General features: G+C 47.4%; 1 pseudogene; it reads left to right on the plus strand.

The window, feature by feature from the left end:
- Positions 1 to 679: 679 nt before the first annotated feature.
- Positions 680 to 4,217, plus strand: LOC148542392 (SURP and G-patch domain-containing protein 2-like; annotated as a pseudogene).
- The last annotated feature ends 3,299 nt before the right edge of the window (positions 4,218 to 7,516 follow it).

A 7,516-nucleotide genomic window follows, 5' to 3' on the forward strand; every position in this document is an offset into this window, starting at 1 on the left:
CGACTACGCTGAGAAGGTAAAGTGAAAGAAACTTTCACCTACCTTATCACCAAGCCCGGGCGAGCGAGCAGCGCTGAAGCCGCGGGACGTGCATGCGCGTCATGTGCACGGCTTAGGCAGGTCATGCATGCACACGTCACAGTAGCACTAAGCCCCGCCCCCAAAGTCAGATTTTTCCTCAGCGTGGAAGATCCCACAGTAAAAGAGTGAGACAGCCCTCTCAGGGCTTGTCCCAGACAGCAGACTCCTCTTCTGAGGAGGAAATACTGTTTAAAAGAAGAAGGTTAATTAACCCTCAGGTCGGAAGACAGTAGGGATATCTCTGAGGAGAGTCAGTTAGGTTGTGGAGTCTCCTTCCCCTCCCCCATTTTCTCACAGAGTGGTGAGAAAGTGTACTTCTAAAAATTTGCACATAAGTGGTGTTTCTTCAAGAGATGCCTGTTCAGGAAAAAACATCTCTTTCCCAAGTATTGCCTGTAGTTGGAATACCTCCAAGGTTCACAGCAGACCACCTTCTCCTGCCCACAGCTGGCACACCTTCCCTGCTTCCGACAGGTATTATGTGCAACAGCGCTATCATAAAGGGCTAGTAAACATTGTTCATTGTCCCCTTCTCATTCATATAAAGATACCAGTTACCCCTCTGTGGAAGGAGGTCACGAGAAACAGTGACCTGCAGATGGCCCAGGTAGCCTTAGCAGGCAGAATGCCACCTTCCAAATTATATATGTTCCATTGGGCTCACAACAAGCGCTCCCAGGTATATCAGTTCGCTCAATTGGCCTTTAGAACCTCCCTCATTAAAGAGGATAAGATGGTTCTCCACAACCATACTGGCATTTCAGACATTCCTGCCCTGTTCGCTCCGGAGATCAATCCGGCTCTTGCGTCACTAGTTGGGGATAAAGCCCAGAGTGACACTATAGATAAGTTGCTGAGAAAGATTCAGTTTAAAGTCTCAGATGCCACTTTTATTTGTCTTAGACAAGGTGGAGAAAGAAGGAGTCTCTAGTGGCTCCCTAGACTCCCTGGTTGCTTCCAAAATTGTTCTCTTAAAGGCTATTAGCAGGACCACATTAATGATTGGTCAAATTTTTTACTTCATATCCAACACCTGCAGAACTCACTGGTTAGCTAGTGCAGGTCTGACCAACCTAGCTCCCAGCCCTGTGGATGTTCCCAACCTGACAGACTGACCTATTTGGTCCCGACTTTATAGATGAGGTGAAAATCCGCAATAAAGCTTGTAAATCCTTTGGAGATCTGCAGGGCCCCCATGCTCCAAAACAGCCATTTCGCCAGGAGGGTTGATCTGTTGGAGCCAGCAGTTCGACCCGAGATCAGCGAGGTGCCCCCAGAGCACCTAGAGGAGGTTTCTCTCAGACATGAGTGGCAAGAGGCGAAGTGCCCAGCAACTCCAACTCCTCCAGGAAAGACAGAGTATACGGTAAGTCACTTTTGTACAACCACTTTCCCCTGTCATTCTCAAGCAATACATATCTGGAAGCAGATTACCACAGACAGGTGGTTGATAAAGATCATAGAAAAAGGTCTGTCCCTCCCTTTTTTTCAATTTCCACACCAGGTATTCCCCTGCACAAAGAATGCCAGTCATCTGTTAAGCGGGGTCCTATCTCTAGCCTTACATCAAGGCAAAATCGAGCTAGCGAACATGTCCAAAAAGGGCTGGGTCAGTCACCTTTTTCCTGTGAGGAAACAAGATGGTTCTTACGGGCCCATTTTAAATGTGAAATCCCTGAATCAGTACATAAAACCTTGTTTCTTCCATATGGAGGGCCTAGCAAACGTGCCCTTCCTGCTCATCAGGAATGACTTTTGTATCAAAATAGATCTCAAAGAGGCCTTTTATACAATCCAACTTCACCAGAACCACAGAAGACTCCTGAGGTTCCTCTGGAATGTTGCCTTCTATCAGTGGACGGTGATGATGTTTGGCCTGTCCAACGCCCCATACACGTTCACCCGCCTCATGAAGGCTGTTATGACATACCTTTGTTAGAAGGGAGTCCACTTGGAGATTTAGCCAAGGTCAAAGGGAAGATCAGAGCCCTGGATCCAGGTTTCATCTACGCTCCCCTGGTATGCAGACACTCTCAAGACCTTTTTTACTATCTTCTGTGACAAGGATTTTCTTGGTCAGTTGTCATTCAACTACCTCCCGCAGTTCACAGAGAGATTCTCAGTTGGACAACCCTTCTAAAACCTCATCCCAAACCCCTTTTATCCTCTCCCCCGGAAATCATCATTACCTCCGACGCCTCTCTCGAAGGCTGGGGAGCATTCACAAAAACAAAAAGCAGTAAGGGGGAGATAGTCTGCTTGGGAATCAACACCCACATCAACATTTTGGAGTTAAGGACTGTCAAACTAGCCCTATCCTCTCTAGTTCCTCCAAATACTCGAGAGATCTCGGTTCAGCTCGTCTGGACAACAGGACTGCAGTCTCTTACCTCAACAAAATGGTAGGCACAAGATCTCACACTCTCTGTCAAGAGGCAGTAGACATCTGGATCTGGGCAGTGGATCAATCCATACTCCCCTCTGTCATATATGTCCCAGGAGAGCTGTACGAGCTGGCCAATTGCCTGTCCAGAAAACGCCTCACATTGGATCGCGTAAGTCTCAGGCCAGAAACCTTTCTTTCCATAGTAAAGGCCAGATGTGGACCTCTTTGTAACCTCATCCAATGCACAGGTCCTGGACTTCGTGTCCAAAATCTGGACCCAGGGAGCCCTTTACATGGATGCCATGTCCTTTACATGGACCGATCTCATCCTCCCATACACTTTTCCCCCTCCTGCCATGCTACTAAAGGTGCTCCACAAGATCAAAGCAGACAGAGTGTCTCACTTCATTCTGGTGTATCCTGTCTGGCCCTCCAGAATAATTCCCCTTGATCACCCAACTCTGGAAGGGACCCAAACTTCCCCTGGACTGTCAAGGGACTGCTTCCAGGGGACTTCAGATCTACTGCAAGCGCTCCCACAATACATGTGGATAGCGACATTACTAAGCTGCTAGGCCATGCCAATCTCTCAGCCTCTTCCACGGTCTTGACAAATGTTCCCTCAGGTCAAGAGTGAGAACTAGATACCAGTCCATCATAGACGAGTTTGTTTCCTGGCTGAACTCAGACGCTTTTACCTTGGGTTCACATTATGAATTCAACTTGGCAATAGATTTTCTTACCACCAAATTTGAAACAGGACTAGCCTCTGCCACAATATGCTCATATGGCTCAGCCATGGCACTTTTAATCCCTGGCTTTACAGAAAATAAGCTATACCTTAGATTGCTCAAGGGCATTTTCCTTTCCAGGCCATCATGCCCACGCTACTCTTCCACGTGGGACATTAACCCTTTCCTAAACTATTTGGCTATTATCCCTTCCTCAGCTGATATTTTTTGCCTTTTACGGAAGTTAGCTTCTTTATTGGCTTTGGCCTTTGCGGCCAGAGGCGCAGAGCTTTCATTGATCCACACGTCAGAGCCATGGATGACCCTCACCCCAGAAGGTTTTCATGTGGTTCTTAGAGGATACACAAAGACCAGCTCTATTCGAATTCCCCTGGTGGTATTTGACCTTGTCAAGGACCAGTCTGATCCCAACCTCTGCATAGTCCAGTGTCTATTAACCTATATCACTTTCACAGCACCGATTAGAAGCGACATTTCCAACTTATTCATCACTTGTCGCAAGCCTTTTCGCCCAGCTAGGCCTTCTATGATCAGGAATAGACACCTCTCTTTTCAAAGATCACTCCCTACGCGGAGCAGCTGTTACTTCGCATGCCACTAGAGGTCTTCCTTTGCAATCCATAATGCAGGCTGCACATTGGTCTTCCACACGCACCTTTGTTAAACATTATTGGAGGCCTTCGGATGCTCAGAGGATAGAATTTCTTAGAGCAACCACCAGATATGTGGTAGTCTGCCCACCAACTGTTGCTAGGTGGCAAGCCACCCGATAAACAAGCACTAGTTTGCAGGAATCTATGATCTGCAAACTCTCTTTGTTCTAGGTAATAGGATTGCCACCTAGCAACAGCTCCCACCCTGCCCACCCTGTTACCTTGCTAGGTCAGTTGGTTGTGTTCTCTAAGCTTCAGTATTTTATACCTGATCTATCTCTGGTTCCAGGCGCTCCCAAAGGACAAAAGAAGCAGCAGGCCCAACCGCCTAAAGAACAGAAATAGCCTAGTCCTTCTCTTTTGAAGTTCGTGGGGGCCTAAGTTACGTTCCTGGTTGAGAAAACACGATGCTCCCTCCTTCTACCCATTCCCAGTTGGTCTCCTAAGCATGTTTATGTTCGCATTTACAAGGTTTCGAGTAAACTTAGTTTTCTGCATCTACATGGTCTCCTGTCTCCTTTGTTGGTACGGTATAGGAATTAGGTTGACCTCACTCTTGTTCTACTCAGTATTGTCATCTGTAAGCTTCTAAATAAATCTGACTCGGGGGGTGGGGCTTAGCACTACTGTGACCTGGTCACGTGCGTGCAACCTGCCTGAGCATGCATGTGATGAGCACGTTACACGCGCCCAGCGTCATGCGACTTCAGCGCTGCCCTTCACTTTACCTTCTCAGTGTAGTCGGGAGGCTTGCACCTAACCCACCAGCTGTTGCTAGGTGGCAATCCTATTCCCTAGAACAAGGTCCTGATTCAGAGGCGCTTGCTATTTGCCCCAGTGAACTTCCTGCTCTAATAGAGTAGGAAGTTCACTGCTGACATCGCGTGTGATGTCAGTAGGGCCGCCCACAAATGGCAGGCGTTCCTTCGGGAACGCCTCCGTTTGTGCAGCCATCCCCCCGACCCACCTACAAAAATGGGGCGAGCTGTCGATCAACATTGACAGCCGGCCCGTTTTGCTGCGAGCCCCGAGCAAGTGAAGTTTTCACCTGCTCTGGGGCTCGAGCACGCGCAGTATGCACGCCGCACGTGTGCACTGCCCGACCATTGAATCACTTCCGAGCGCTATGCGCTCACGAGCGGGTCTGAATAAGGCCCCAAGAGAGTTTGCAGATCATAGATTCCTGCAAACTAGTGTTATTCCGCAATATTGATGACAGTGCAGCCCATCCGTTATCTTGAAAATGCTTGAATATTCTATTTTGCTTTACTCCAGATCCCAGAGATGTTGCGCAGAACAGGCAATATCACTGGAACAGAACCAGAGAGCGCAAAGAGAGGAGAGCGTGAAGTAGATTTGTGGTAGTGGTTGTTGTTTGTGAATTCAGTCCAGGGAAGCAGATATATCCAGTCATCCGGATTAGAGATTTAAGTATTCAAAAAAAGTGTGTGCAAATCCTGATTAACCCATTCTGTCTGTCCATTTGACTGTTGATGGCAGGCTGATAAGAAATTTAGCATGATGGTAAAAGCTTTACAAAGGGGCATATTCAATAGGCTGCGAGATTAGCAAAAAACCCGCACCTGCAAGCTTTTTCGCTATTCTATTAGGTGCGTGGTTTTTTATTAAACACGTGCCGGGAGGTTTTTTCCACGCACCTCCTGAGCAAGCGTGATTTTTCCTAAAATCGTTGATTTTAGGTTAAATCACCAACACTTGCTCTGACACCCCCGTGGCACCCCCCCTGAGGACTAATTAAGCAATTGGAAGTGTCCAAGTAGCTTAATTAGTCCTTAATTACTTGCCTGCAGCAGCGCTGTCTTCTTCATCCTGCGTCGGAGCCGGCTCTTCTGCAGCAGTGGTGAGTATGTCAGTGTGTATGGTGTATGTAAGTGTGTATGAATGTGTGTGTGTCCCACTGTAAGTGTGCCCCTGCAGTGCTAGTGTGGCCCCCCCGGAATGGATGCTGGGAGAACTACATCTCCCAGCAGCCTTTGCTCCTCCCACCAGCCCCTGGGACTCCCAGCAGCCCCCTCTCCAGTAAGAAGAGAGAGGGGAGGCCGCCGGGAGCCGCGGAGTCTACTGGAGACCCCCGGTAAGCTAAATGGTGTTTTTTTTTTCAGTTAAAAATACGCACCGCAGGGTTTTCAGAACTGAAAACCCTGTGACCAGTATTTTTGGAATTGAATACCGCGGGTATCGGGAGCGCGCATACCCACAGTATTACTAAATTGGGCGCGAGGGGCGCGAGGTATTAACCTCGCTAAACCTCACGGCCAATTGGATATGCCCCAAAGTGAGAGAAAAACTGTACACCCTGATAAGATACGATCGTCGGTGGACACCCATGTAGATAGAAGATCTTGGTAATAACTTGATGACAAAGCATTGGAGCTGAAGGTAAACGTGTGAGATGTACAAAGTAATTAGCTTGAGAAAAACAATTCACAATTACTCAGAATGCATTGTCATTTCTACATGAAGGCAGATTGGTAATGTAATCCATGTATATACTGTATGTGACCAGGGAGACAGGGGCGTATCTATAATGGGTGCAGGGTGTGCAGTGCACATGGGCCCACACCGCACACCCTGCACCCATATAGTCTTTATACTTACCTGTCCGTTGTCTCCAGAGTACTGCTCTGCAGCGCAGCAAAACTCACTAGGAAAATGGTGACCATTTTCCTGGGGACTGGCGCATAGGCAGTACTGCTGTCCCTGGGAAATCGGCACGGGAGACAATAGAATCTGGCACTAAGCCAGAATCTACTCTACTGCTCCCACCATGGCACCGCTAGAGAGAGGAGGGGACCCGCACTGAGTCTGCACACGGGCCCCCTCCTCTCTTAAAATGCCCCTGCAGGGATAAGTGGGTGCTGAGAGTGGATAAAGAGGAACTTGATTTGCTTATCAAGTGGACTTATGCTTGGCATAAACTAAGCATGCAGAAATTTAATCTTTTACATCCGTTTGTAAAGTAGGCCACCAGCAGTTTTTGGTCAGTTAGGCAATGGCTTTAGTTATCCCAGCAGGTCCAGCAAATTGAGTGGCATGAGCCCTTTGGACGAGTTTGGGTTGTAGTTGAAGATCAACCAACAGCCTCTCAGAAGCTGAAGTTTGGCAAAATTAGATAAAAGACACCACACATGATGGGTCCAGATTGGGCTTCCTTTCCTCCACTATTTCTTGGTGACTAGGATCAAAGGATCAAGATAGAGCATCAGCTTTCTTACTCTTGCTCACAAGAGGATGGGTGAGAATTAAGTAAAAATGGAAAAACAAAACAGAGGCTATCTGGCCAGGCGAGGATTAAGACACTGTGCATACCGAAAATACTTAGAATAGGTGCAGAGATTAAGGGCCTGTTTCAGACAGCTGAATGCTTCTACCACTTCTGGAGTCCAGGCTTTGGAATTGGCTTTTTCTGGGTGATAGCCATGATCAGAACAACTACCAAGGAGTAATTTATGATAAACTAAAGATAGTAGTTTCAAGCACAAATAAACACTGTGTAGCTTTTGAGACCAATTGGCTGAGGTCAATTGATTCCAATGTCCAGATCAAAAGACTATAAATACAAGGAAGGGTAATTGAAAGACACTCTTCAAGTTTGCTAAATAATTTGATGTCTTGTAAATGGG

The sequence above is a fragment of the Taudactylus pleione genome, unplaced genomic scaffold (genome assembly GCF_031769625.1).
Source record: "Taudactylus pleione unplaced genomic scaffold, aTauple2 ptg000012l, whole genome shotgun sequence".
Taxonomy (NCBI): Eukaryota; Metazoa; Chordata; class Amphibia; order Anura; family Myobatrachidae; genus Taudactylus; species Taudactylus pleione.